This window comes from Sminthopsis crassicaudata, chromosome 3 (assembly GCF_048593235.1).
Source record: "Sminthopsis crassicaudata isolate SCR6 chromosome 3, ASM4859323v1, whole genome shotgun sequence".
NCBI lineage: Eukaryota > Metazoa > Chordata > Mammalia > Dasyuromorphia > Dasyuridae > Sminthopsis > Sminthopsis crassicaudata.
The window spans coordinates 459079681-459094088 of NC_133619.1; the positions used below are offsets into that span (position 1 = coordinate 459079681).

General features: G+C 34.6%; 1 protein-coding gene across 1 annotated transcript in view; it reads left to right on the forward strand.

Moving 5' to 3' along the window:
• Positions 1-246: 246 nt before the first annotated feature.
• CYTIP (cytohesin 1 interacting protein) overlaps positions 247-14408 on the forward strand; it is a 79584-nt gene continuing 65422 nt past the window's right edge. The window contains exon 1 of the mRNA XM_074303411.1: positions 247-342. The gene's annotated coding sequence lies outside the window, so the exon portion shown is untranslated. The remainder of the gene's footprint in view (positions 343-14408) is intronic.

The window sequence follows — 14408 nt, forward strand, 5'->3', positions numbered from 1 at the left end:
TTTTTCCCTTTTCTAGATAATAATAATAATTCTTGGGTTTCTTAGAAGCTCACATCAACTTTCCCCTCACCCTTTAGTAGTCGTATGTTTGGAGTGCTTTTCAATAGGTTTCCTACTCAGTGGAATGAGAAACTGGAAGCCAAGATGCCTTAATTCAGGAAAGCAGAATGATTAGATATAACTTTTGGATGAGGTCGTGTTTCTTTTCCAGTTTGATAAATCATCTTATTTCACAGCAGGTGATATGATTGCACACTCATCCAGAACTGAGAAAAATCCCGAGACTTTGGCTTGGACAAACAGAAAAATCCCTTTCTTGAGTTTGCAAGGACAAGTTCTATGGTATGTGGAAAATATTGAATATAGAATGGGTGGATTGATTTTCATGGGCAATATTGTTTTCCTTAGTTTATGTACATTTCATGGATTCAGAATGAAGAACCATATATATATATATATATATATGTATATCTATCTATCTATTTCTAAATAGATAAGATCATTAATCCTACTCAAATAGTTAAAATATAAGTTAATTTGATTTTCCCTTTTTTCCTAAGTATGTTAAGTAAGTTAGTCCTATTTGTAACTTACTAATCTATTTACATTTAAATAAGAGTTCTCCCTTCTAGGATGGATACAGACAAGTGTTGGATCTGGAGTTATTGTCCATAGGGAACTCTCTCTATCAATGCATTTTGGCAACTTGCCTGAATCTTACAGTCTTAGAGAGCTGCCTACAGCACTGAAGTAAAATAACTTACTCAGGAGTCACAAAGTCAGTATATGTGAGATAAACTACTTGATTCCATGATTTTTCTTGCTCTAAGGTTAGCTCTCTATCCACTAGATCATGCTGTCACCTTTTAATCATAAGTTAATTTTTTTCTATTTTACCACTGCTTCATAAATATTTAATGAATGGTGGTATTGCTACTAATATGACTGAAAAAGTAAGGTTCCTAATATCAGAATTATCTTGGCTGTATCTGACAGAAATGTTTTAACTATGCACATATGAGATTTCTATAGTAATACTCAGAAGGAAAGTGGGGAACATAATGGAAAGAAGCTGTTAAATAATGCCATGAAGTTATATAGAAATTTAAATTACTCTTCTGAGTGATCTATCTCTAGATATATAATCCATCAGTGTAATGTCCAGGGTAGTTTTCTGGGGGACCTCCAGATGAACCTTGGTCTTAGCAGGATAGACACCACTAGGATAGTTAGGAATAGAGTCTAAAGTCTTTTATTATCTCCTTCAAAGTCTGTATTTGTCACAGCCTGACCCAATCTTGATCTTAGTGGAGGAGTGCAGGAGGCAGGAGAGCTACCAGGAGGATAGTAAAAAATGGAATATCTCATTTCTGGTCCTCTTAGCCCTTAAATACCCTATTTACAATTATATCATTATATCCACCATAACACATTTCCTCAGGCAAATCATGTAAAGCCACTCTCTTCATTGCTCTCCAATTGTAATCTCTTTTCCCCCATCACGTTTCTTCTCAGCTGATTGATCATGTTGGAGTATTGAACCTCTAGAGACTCTCTGGATGTAACATTGGTTGCCATTATGCCCCAAGTGTTTTTTGCCTGGGGCCCTGGAACTGGGACTTGCTTCCTATTTCCTTGAGTCAAGATTCTGATGCTCAATAGAAGCCTTTGTTGTATTTTGGACATAGGGTTTTGGGTCTTATTCTCCCACCCTACCTCATATGCCAACATTGAGCTTTCAAATGCCCTACTTTACCACATTGGAAGACTGACAAGTCTCTCTGGAAGTCCCTTGCCAAAAGAGATCCTGTCTTCCCATGTTCAGATCTTGAGAAGTCTCCATCATAACCTATGCATAAAAGGTATTTGTGCCCACTATGGCACAGTGTCTTATGATCTTCTCTTAAGGAACATCCTTGTGTAGTCTTAGTATAATTTTTCTACAAACCTCATTAGCATTTTCTCTAGCAAGTTGCCTTTTCATAATTTCTGTTGCTGCATTTTCACCAATAATTGGTATGACAGTTGTCTGCAGAATTCCCACAAAATCAGCAAAGGGTTCATTTGGACCTTGTGCTATTTTCATGAAGCCTTCTCCTCTGTCCTATTTACCTGGGATAAAGCCCCATGCTTTGATAGCAACAGAAGCAATTTGCCCATATGCTGCTATAATTACTCTATAGTAGTAATTAGTAGAGAGTAATTAATCTGTACTAAAGTGTCTGCATAAGGACCTATACCTGCTAGTTGATTAAAGGTGACTGGTATATTAACTTCAGGTTAACTATTTCATTAGGCTTGTATTCTACAGAGTTCATTATATTCAGAAAGCCACAACTAGTTTTGTCTAGGTTCTAAACATATCTTTGCTATATAATTCCAATCACTAGGGATTAAAATTTCATAAGACAAATTCTCTAATACCATCTTAACATAAAAGATATAGACCCATAAAGAACACAAGCCTTTTTCAGATCTTTGATAGTTTCCAAATTAAAAGGAGTATATCTTTGGGGCAGCCAGGTGGCGCAGTGGATAGAGCAACAGCCCTGAAGTCAGGAAGACTGGAGTTTAAATATGGTCTCAGACACTTAACACTTCCTGGCTGTGTGCTGTGTGACCCTGGGCAAATCACTTAACCCCAATTGCCTTAAAAAAAAAAAAAAAAAAAAAAAAGGAGTATATCTTCCCTTGTGAAGGAGGAGGTGTCACTTTTGGTCAGTGATATAACCTGAATATGCTATGATTGTAGAGACATGAGAAATGCCCTAGGGTGGCTCAGTAGCCCAGAAGCTGCTTTGCTTTCCCTTTGCTTTCCCACATCAGTAATTTACTGCTATAGTGAAGTTAAGGTGCTTTAACATTCATCAGACTTGAATAGATCAAAGAAAATACAGAGAAGAATAGACAGAAATTTAGGCCTAGTGTTCGAAGAAAATATACATATATACACTATACATATATATATATACATACACATATATCTATATATACCTATATATATGTATGTGTATATACACATACATACACATTCAAGGAGAGAATACAGGAGTGTGAGAAAGGTCAAAGAAACTGGATGGAGCAGGGATTGAGTAAGTTTGAAGGGATGCTAATAACTAGAAGTCATAGACTTCCTTCAGCTTTGAGGGACATGGGGAAGCTGCCCAGAGTAGAGGTGAGATACACAATGATTTACAAGAGTATTTTCAGTTAAGAAAACCAGTGTCTTAAGAGTAGAGAAAACCTTACGTATTTAGAGAATTAGGACAGAGAGGTAGGGTTGCAGTCAGAAACCCATGGGAACCAAAGATGCCAAAGAAAAAGGGCAGAGTAACTAGAGTCCCTCACTGTACAACACATGGAAAGAATCAAAAGTCAGGAGCGATGACAGAGACTGGGAGCTGCTCAAGATGAGAAAACATTCTGGAACTAGCTCATGTTGTTGGCAGAACCCTTCTGTATATTACTGGAGCAGGCAATGAAAAAATGAGGAAACCAAATGCTTCTACCTCCATCCAGAGGGAGTATTCTTATTTCTGGGAAGGCTGAGTAAAATTAATCTGGATGGAAATACAACTTTCGATTTCAGTGATTTAGGAAATTCTTAGGTAAGGAAGCTATCTCTACCAATGCAAGTCAAAACCTTCTCTGCAATTTATCATCCTAATGATGATAAATCCTAAAGGATTTTCTAGAATACCCAGAGATTATGTGATTTGCCTATGGCCACATAACTATGGTGCATCAAATCTGGACTTAAACCCAAGTCTTCTTAGATTTGATTGATTGCCTCTTGAAAAGGAAACAGAAAAATATACTTTTGTGGTGGAAGATCAGGACATTATGAAATGTTTGCATGAATCAAAGTTTTTCTGAATTTTTCCTCTAAAAGGAATTAGGACATAACTGACTTCTCCCATCCACGTACTTTCCAACTCTGGTAAATATGTGCATGCCCCCTCTTTCTATATCTTTTAGTATTCTTCATTGTGCCTTGTATTTTGGATTTATTACTGGTCCTGGTCATAGAGAACATCAGGAGCCCTATTATAGAAGGTTTAGGACTTAGCATCAAAGGTACAAACTAGATAAACTAGAATGGTATTTTAGAACTGGAAGAAATTAGGGTCATTTATTCCAATCTTCTCATTTTAGGGTTAAGAAATTTGAGGTTGAGAGTTAAGTGATATATCCAAGGTGACAAAATATGTAGTAAGTTATACATGAGTAAAATAAACAATATGGAGACATGAGTCTTATGATTATAAAGTTCTTCTTTTAATCTATCTATAAAGCATATCATAAAAGGATTTCCTAGATGGGAAAGAGCAATGGAGCCCCTGATAACTTGTGCCCCTACCTTGGATGCCTAGATTTTCTATATCGTCTGTCCTGATATGTGCTGCTGGATATGTACTCACCCACCCTTATATGTTTCTGTTTATTCTTTGTCTATCTTGTTTTATGTCATTTATTTAACACTTTTTTTTTTTATTTGAGAAGCAATGTCCTTATTTCAGCTTTTCTTCTCCAACTCTTGTTTTGACCTTGCTAATATCATATGTGCCCTAAACCTAGATTGATCTTGACATTTAGAAATCAGTTTTTCAGACTCAGCTTTTATCATAACCATGTCTAATACAACAGATCTCTGTTCAGTCTATTCAGGGGTGTGTTGGTAAAATTTAACAAATGTTTTTCTAAATAATGAGCACATGACATACTTTTTTGTTTAATTCATTTTACTAAATTTTTTTCATCATTTCCTTAAGTCTAGATAATTAACAAAATAATTAAGCTGTGATTTGCAAGGTCTGATGATTTCCAAACTGTAAATTCATTCCAAAAATTTAATAATTAGCCATACAAATACCCTCTACTATACCATAGAATGCATCTATGTTTAGATTTCCCCAGTTTTTACCTGCATCTATGGACCAAGATGATCTTCCAGTTCTAGCCATTCTAAGTTAGTCCTAAATCCTAAATCCAAGAGTGAATGGCAATTAATGTACCTCAATTGGAAAAAAAATAAAAGGGATTTAATTTTAAAATTGTAGCAAGAAAAGTAGGGCTGGTTAGAGTATTCTCTGACAGGTAATTTATTTTTATTTTCTTGAAAGCATATTCTCATGCTAATCTAGTTTTCTCTTGAGGTACATATAGAAGGATATATGTCACTTAGAGGGAAATAAATCCAAGTCCTTATTCCTTTCACTTTCCCTTGATCTCAGATTGGGCAGACTTGATTTCTCATTTAGTCCCAGATGTGAGATAATAGGTGTTAGATCACTGTAGTATAATGCCACTGAAGCTTAACTCATACAAGATCATTAATCACCCTGGTGTTTATTATTTGACTATTTTTTTTCTCTGCTAAAGCCAAAGAGATGATACATAGAAATTCACACTCCTCCACAATCACTCTTTTTCATCTCTTATCTCCACCTTTTTTTTCCCTGATGGCAGCCCTAGCTGTCACCCCAAGAGCCAAGTTTCAAATTGCAAATGGTGCCCTGCCAACTTGTAGGAACATCTTGTAGCTTGCTTCAAGTCAGCCCTTGGTGGCAGTTGCTTTCTGGTGGTATAATGATTCATTTGGCTGTGGCTTTGTAAATACAAAAGTCTCATGCAGAACTGAAAATGAGTGATCTATAAAAAAAAAAGTCCAATTAGGTAATACTAAGTCCCTTTGGACCGAGGAAATTTTCTCAATAGAGTTGCTCCAAATGGATTGACCCAAAAAGTTAATGGGTTCCTTCTCACTTGAGGTCATCAGACAAAGGTCTCATGAGTAATTACTTATTTTGATATCATAGAGGAGAGTCTTAAACATGAGCAGATTGGACTAGGAAACACTCATGATTCCTTTCAGTGCAGTAGTCTTAAAATTCTTCAGAAAACTTCTATCCTTATCTATCTTCCATAAGTCCTTCTTGAACTATCTGATAATTCCTAATACTCTTTGCTTCTGTACCCTGCCATTCTCATTTCTAGGATCATCAGGTTAAGATAAATCAAAAAATTTTCTTAAAACTTTTTAATAAAAATTTTAATGTGTGAAGATAGTAAGACAGTAGGGCTTTGTAAAAGGAACTAATTGAAGTACACTACACATTGATGGGTTTCTCCACCATTTTGTTAAGCTGAAAAAGATCATCAGTTGTTCCACATCATGACTTGAAGGTGTGCTGATATACCATAGTTAAAGGTTGACAAGTATAGGTGAACATATTTTATTTATTTAGCAAATATTTGCTGAGCACTTACTATTTTCAGGGCACTCTATTAAGCATGGTGGAAGGTATCGAGATGAACTTGATTCCATCTATGAACTTAAGGGATTTAATGATCTTAAAATATTATCTAAACATCAATAAACACAAACATTCCTATATACAAAGAATCAAAAAGAATATTGCTCATGGAAAAAATGTGAACTATTACAAACCATTAAAAAACAAATATTAATCTTAACAGCATAGTAAAAAAATGTTTTTTTTTGGGATATTTTGAACTTTTTTCTTCTGTGTGTATAGATTTTATTGTGATTTAAATTTTTTTTGAATCACTAACTCACCAATTCCCTTCTCTGAGTGAATTGAAATTTTCCCTTATAACAAATATATTTAGAGCTCACATTCTTATAGTTGAGATGGATATAACTTACACAAAGTAAGGATGAAAGGACTACAAACCAAGTGCAATGATTAGGTGAAAAGTACTTTTAAATAATGCTTCGAAGAGGAAACTGAGGTAGAAATAAGGTTAAATATGTTGCTGAATGCCACACAATCAGTAGTGTCTAAAGGCAGGATTTGAACTCAGGTCTTGATGTCTTGCAGTCTTTCATTCTCTCTACTCTGTCACTTAATTGCCTTAAAAAATGGTGTTGATACTAAAGTTCAACTCAGGGACTCTACCACAGGAATTATGGCCTAAAGAAGCCAAAGACAGAAGGAAATGTTCCATATATACCAAAATATTTATTATAATTTTTTTTCTGGTAGCAAACAACAACTACCAAAAACTAGAAACAAAGTGGGTACCCATCTATTTGGTAATGTCTGAACAAATAATAATTAAGAAATATAATGGATTAATATTGTTATAGTGACCTAAAAATAAACGAAAGTAATTCAGAGAAATACGAACTGATGCAAAGTGAAAACTAGAAAAAAAGGAGAAACTATTCTATAACTACAGTTAAGACAAATAAAAATAATACTGAAAGGTATAAAAATTCAGATGAATTATAGTGACCATCTTTGGTCATGGATAAATAGTCTTTCTCTTAGTAGAGAATGGGGACAACATTTCTGTGGATTTTCAAAATATAAGGAGAGATCAGTTGTTTGGTTAATTTTGCTTTTTTTTTTCAGAGTTGAGGGAGATAGATCTGAGTGTAGTATAAGAGAGAGAAGTCATTGTTTTTTTGTTTGTTTGTTTGTTTGTTTGTTTTTTAAGAAAAGAAAAAAGATATTGATGGCCATCTTTGAAATTTGGAGAGCTACTTCTCCATGTTAGTTAGGGACATCTAATCCAATTCCCTCATTTTATAGATGAGGAAATTGATACACAGAATTATATGACTAACCCAAGTTTACACAGATGGGAGTAAGAATCAAGATTTGATTGTAGGCCCTTTGAATCCAAGGGGCAACTAAGTGGTGTAGTGGATAGAGTGAGAGGCCTGAAGTCAGAAAGACTCATCTTTCTGAGTTCAAATCCAGCTTCAGACTTAATCCTGTTCGCCTCCATTTCCCCATCTGGAGAAGAAAATGCCAATCACTTCAATACCTCTGCCAAGAAAATCCCAAATGAGATTGAGAAGAATCAGACATGATTGAAATAATTGAGCAATATCAGTGCTTTAAGATATGCTACATTTGGGACTTGATTACATTGTCATAGGGCTGTCTGTGTGGGTGTGTGGTGAGGGAAGTAGGATCAAGAATCTGCTAAATAGAATGGACATAACATATAAACAGAGGTTTCTGCAGTCTTTGGGTGGAGGAAAGGGAAGTCAGCTAATACAAAGAGACTGGTTGGAAGGCTTAGAGTCCCTTAGCCAGCACTAACAAACAGGATTAAATTCTAGCTTTAAGGCAATGGTTTTTGGTGTGAAGTTTTTGTTTTTGTCTTTTTCTAAATACTTTCTGCTTAGTGTTGCTGGGTTGGTCCATTCAGTCAGTGGACAATCAGTGTACAGTGGAGAGGACGTCAAAAATGTGGGTTCAAACTAAGAATTCTACCTTTGTGACTTTGGACAAGTCACCTAAAAATCACTCTGGGCCTCAGTTTTCCCCATCTGTATATGAAAACATAGTAGGTGACCTCTGAGGTTTTTGCTATCTCTAAATCTCAGGCATAAGCTCTGTTTGGAAAAAAGATCAGAGCAGGACTATAGATAAACCTACCTGATTGAAAAGGAGGATTTGATATTTAAAATACATAGTGTCCTAAAAGTCTTAAAGCTGGGGATTAAATTTGCATTAAAAAAAAAATCACTGATGTCACTTTATTTCCTTTAACAAAGTTCTATTCTGGTACTGACATTATGGGAATTCAGTCTTCCAAGGCTACATCAGTGAGTTATGTCCTCTGGTCTTGCCAAACTGTAATAGCTTTGAGAAGGGTCTCAAGAGAGTGTGTAATATAGGTCTTTCTCTGAAGACCTGCCGGACTAAGTTTGGAGAGGCACGTTATATTTTGGCCACCGGATGATTTTTTTTTTTTCAAATGAAATAACTTATAATGACTTTAGACTACGATGGAGAAGGGCTGTGATAAACATCTGTGGAAATATTCACTACTGGAGGTGAAAAAAGAAAGTGCCTCAGGAATAAGGGATAACCTATGAAAAGGTGCTGTGACCGCAGATATGATGTCTAGAATGAAAAATTTGGCCAGTGTGTCTGGAATATAATAGATAATAGATAAAAGTTAATATTTATAATTACATGCAAAATAAGCTTACTTAATGACAATTTACATGTAAAATGCTCAGTGAGTAAAAGAATAAAGAAATTTTATACTTAAAAGGGGTGGGAAGTTGTCACTTCTGTTCTTAGTGAAAAAAGGGGAGTATGGAGAAAAGGTATTTCATATGATTTGTGGCCTTGTAAGCTTCAGGGAAGTTTTGATTTGCAGTTAGGTGGCACAGTGGAAGGAATACTGGAATCAGCAAGATCTAAGTTCAAATCTATTTTCAGATGCTTATTAGCCATGTGATCCTAGGCAAATCATTTAACCTTAATATCTCACTTTACTCTTCTGTAAAATGGGGATGATAAAATGCCTCCCAGTGTTGTCATGATGATAAAATGAAGTAATATTTGAAAAATGTTTTGAAAACCTTGGCACACTTTGTAAATACTGGCTAATATTGTTATCATACTATACGTAATTCCCAAACCCCAAATCATTCTGATTTAACCAGTCCTAGAAGTCTCCTAATGTCTGTGCTACTAAGGGACACATAATATGGCCTCCACAAGGGTCACTTACTATTACCCAAACATAGTATTTCTTTTTCCCATGAAACCTCTTCTTGAATCATCATGATGTTATTTCTAGGTAATGTTATTTTCCAGGAACTTCACATAGCTAGTCTTTCATGCTATCTCTTTAAAAAATGATAGTTATCATTATCATGAATGTGTCCATTCCTCCACCATGAAATTACTATCATTTTTAGTTTCTGCTGTTCCACACTAATGAAATGTCCTTATGTAAATCTTAGATGTACCTGTTATAGGATGTTTTTCTATTATTTGGAAGGCTGATGCTTAATGTACTGTTACAAAGATATCTTTTACACACAGAGTCAAATGGTACCAAAAAATGTAGGAAAGTTAGGGGGAAAAAAGGAGAAGATAAATTTGTATGAGAAATACCCTAAATTTATATGAAGTTAACAACTGGTTCAAGGGAAAAATGGGAAAAAAAGGAAAACTTGTTCTTTGGAGTCAAAATTAAATATATCTTGTCACTAAGAGACTTGAGAAAGTTAAACTAAACAGGAAAAAACAAGAGAACCTGAGTCATAGAGGAACTACTCATTACTCATTAGACTTTAGCAGGCAGCTAAATGATGACATAATCATGAAATCTACTAATGTTATATAGAGATAAAGTGAGTGATTGATAAGTAAATACTAAAAGTATGACCTTCTCACATAATTAGTAGAAATTTCCCTGTCTTTTGCTTGCAATATGCCCTCTAGCTCACCCTTTTGTGGACTACCTACCTAGTTGTCTACTTTGTATTTACCTACTAGCCAAACTACCTTATCTAACTTGCCATAAGAAACATATTTACTGGAATTAATAAGAAAATTAATGTAGTTTTAGAAGACATCAGTATCTGCTTGTTACTTAACATATAACCACCAACATTTTGTAAATACTAAAATTCACAGAGAATAACCCATCACTTGAAAGATTAGACAAGTCATCAGCACATTGAACTCTGAGAAAGTAAAAGATATGAATTGTACCATTTTAAATTAAGTTTTTTTTTCTTCAAAAGAAAATATAAATTTTGTACCAATAATTGCAACTAAAATTATTCATATTCTTCCCTTTTTAATTCCTTATTCCTTCAAAAATGATCTTAGGAGGGTTAGCACAAATGCACATACAAAAAGGTTTTGGGCTTTGGTTGTTAGGGTGTTTTGTTTGTTTGTTTTTTGATAGGGCATTTTTTTAGAACTTGCTATTTTCTAGGCATTGGCAACATGAGCAGACAAGACTATCCCTACGTTTAAGAAACTTTTTTTTTTCCTGAGGTAATTAGGATCAAGTGACTTGCCCAAGATCACATAACTAGGAAATGTTAAGTGTCTGAGACCGGATTTTGACCTCAGGTCCTCTTGACTTCGGGGCTGGTGCTCTATCCACTGTACCACCTAGCTGTCCTGAGAAACTTACTTTTACTTATGGTGTAAGACATACTATTACTTGAAAAGATGAAAAGAAAGAGCTTGGAGAGAGTTAAAATAAGAGTGAGGGTCTCCCCTTTTTTTCTCTTTTCTTTTTTTGTATGGTAGAAATAAGAATATCCTTCCAAATTTCAGTACTCTTCCAGATAGAACATCTCTGTTTTCTCTTTACTTTCCTTCCATTACAATGTTCCCATATACTTAATCTGTTCTATATTGCACTGCCATTTATTCTTAAATCTCTTTCTCCCTTGCTTTGCTATAATTACACATTCTGTATATATTTTTATTTGTGTGTATTGTCTCTGACAGTAGAATGTAAGCTCCATGCAGGAAGAAACTGCATCTATTCCTTACTGAAATTTTCCTTCCTTTCTTCCTTTCTCCCTCCCTTCTTTCCTTCTTCTCCTTCCCTCTCTTTCCCTCCCTCTCCTCCTCTCTCTCTCCCTCTTTTCCTCTTTTCCTTCCTTCTTTCCTTCTTTCTTCCTCCCTTCTTTCCTTCCTTTCTCCCTCTTTTTCTCTCTCCCTCCCTCCTTTTCTTCCTTCTTTTTAGTTCAACTTATGAAGAAGAGTTTGCTCTTCTCCTTGACAAGGACTTCTGTCTTGTGGCCTTGATCCTATACTCCCACCTTTTATCTTTCATCTTCAATTATTCTCTCTATATTGATTCCTTTTCTGATAGCTACAAATTATTCCTATATCTCCCCCATCCTTAAAAATTTCAAAAACCTTCATTTGATTTTGTAATTCTTCCAAACTATTAGCTTATTTCTCTCTTACTTTTCACTTCCTAGTTTCTAGGCAGTATTAATTATTTGCTTATTGCTTGGACTTTGTCACTACCAACTCACTTCTTAAACCATTATAATTTGTATTCCATAATTATTCTGATGAAACTGTTCTCTGAAAGGTCAACAAAGATATTTACTAACTGAGCAATTTGATGGTCTTTTCTCTGTCTTCATCCTGCTTTGAATAATCTTTTTGTATTAATGCTGTTGTCCACCCCTTCCTGCAAAACATTTGTTTTTTCCCTTGGCTTCTGTGATGAAATTAGGTAAAAAAAACATTGTGCAAAGCACTAGAGCAAACAAAAGTGATTAAAATAGGTTCTCAAATTCTTAATTTATCAGTATTCTTTCTTCAGTTTGCCTCTGAGACAGTTTTTTTTTTTTAAATTGGGAGATTGTCCTTTTATTTTTTTTGCTAATTTTAATTTCCTTTGTATTTTTTTTTTAAAAAAAACTATTTTTATAAGCATTTATTATATCCCATTTTCACTACCCTTCCCAACTGAACAACTGAAAAAAAAAAAAAAAGAAAACCTTTGTAATACATAATAGTTCAGGAAAACAAGGTCTTTGGGCCACTCTTAGGTTACTGGGGTTTGGGTGTGGTGTGGATAGGTTCTTACCCTGTTCATAATGAATCTAGTAAGCCTAAGCCTGGCTCCCTCTAATTCAAAAGATTTGTAAAGCTACCATGGATCAACTTGTGGATCAACTAATTTATTGGCTTTGTATCAATCTAGGGCAGAGTTTCTTAACATGGAATCTATAAATGGATTTCATAGCATCCTTTTTTAATTGATAATTGTATTTGCATATTATTAGTTTCTTTTGCAAGTTTATATATTTTATTTTATGCATTTAAAAACATTATTCTGAGAATGGATTCATAGGTTCAACCAGACTGTTAAATACAGAAAAAGGTAAAGAATCCTTATACTTTATAAAACTCACTTTAAAGCAAAGCTGTCCTGGAAACAACTCATACACTACAGAGCCCTTGTAACCATGATAAAAGTGATATAGAAGAATAGCCTAGTCTATACTATATGGGACAGAAGCTGATTTACAACCTCACCAAATGCTGGAAGTTAATTGCCAATTTCCTTTGACATATTGTTTGTCAGATCATCCTGTGAGTCAAATAACTGCTTTTTTTTCTCTTTCAAGTTCTTGGGATCAATATTAGAGTTAAAACCAGGATTTATCTGATTTTTAAAAGAATAATTTATTTTTTATAATCCAGTAATCCCTTACTTTAATATGTATCCTGCCCATGGAAGGGTTGATTGGGAGTTGAAGGACCTGGGTTGGAATAATGTCCTTGCCATTTAATGACCCCAAGCAAGTAGCTTTTCCATTCTAGACCTCAATCTCCTCATTTGTAAAATAAATAGGATGGACTGCAAGTCCTTCATTGGCTTTTCCAGATATAAATTTATAATTTTATGATTAATCTTAGTTATTTGGGATTTTCTTTATTTGATCCTTTTGGACCTGGATGGAGGCCACAAATTATAAAATGCCTTTTATATGGATTAGTTGTAGAACTGGGGACACCTGATATTTCTTCTGTCCATATTTGTGCCAACAAGAACAAACTGGTATGTAAGCCAGACTTAACATTAAACAGTAGCTCATTAAAATGCTTATAAAAAAAGTCTTGAAATCTGGTGCATTTGATGTGGAAAGCTGCTTGTAGTGATTTGCTACTCAAAAACCTCATTCTTTTAAATTAATGCTCATAATTAGTTCTTCTGTGCCTTATATCAGTATTTTGTGTATTCTGTTTTCAATCTTGTATAGCCTGAAATTTTTCCATTGGTACCATCAGATGCTTTATTTTTTAAAGTAATGTTATTCATAATGTGCCTGTTACTCAGGCTTCTTCACAGTCTTACTTGTTTCTTCTTGTGGCAGATCTTCCTTTGAAGCAAGTGAGAGTTTCATGCAGAGATGAGATGTGTATTATGGAGAGAACAAGTTGTCTCAACCATCTCTTCTTCCTCTTGCCCCCATTCTCGAATGACTGTGAAACAATATTTTCCATTCCTTTGTTGATAAGAATCTTTTTGGGTGATTTTTCTATATATAACTTCCAGACTAAATGATGTTAATTGACAGCCAAAGTTACCACATCCACCCAGATTAAAAATGAGTCAAATGTTTAACCTGACAAGAACAGACCTTCACAAATTTATAATGATAAATTGATAATGCTCTCCAATCTCCTATCACAGTGGTGTCAATCTTAAATAGAAGTAGGGGTCAATAAGCCCTTTCTACATAAATATCCTTATGGGTCACATAAAGAAAGCCACATATTAGTATCATCAATATTTTATTGTATTTTAATCTAGTTCAAATTACATTAGGGAGTGTTGTTTCTATTAAACTCATGGTTTTGATATTAACATCTTGAACTATGTTCATTCCTCTAATCACAAGATATAAGTAAAACTAACCAGCTTTCCATCTTGCTTTCTGAAAGATTAAAATGATATTGCCCGAGGCAGCTAGGTGGTGCAGTAGATAGAGCACCAGACTTGAATTCAGGAGAACTGGAGTTCAAATCTGGTCTCAGGCACTTAACACTTCCTAGCTGTGTGACCGTTGGCAAGTCACTTAACCCCAGCCTCAGGGGAAAAAAAAATTTTATTGCCCTTTTTTCAGA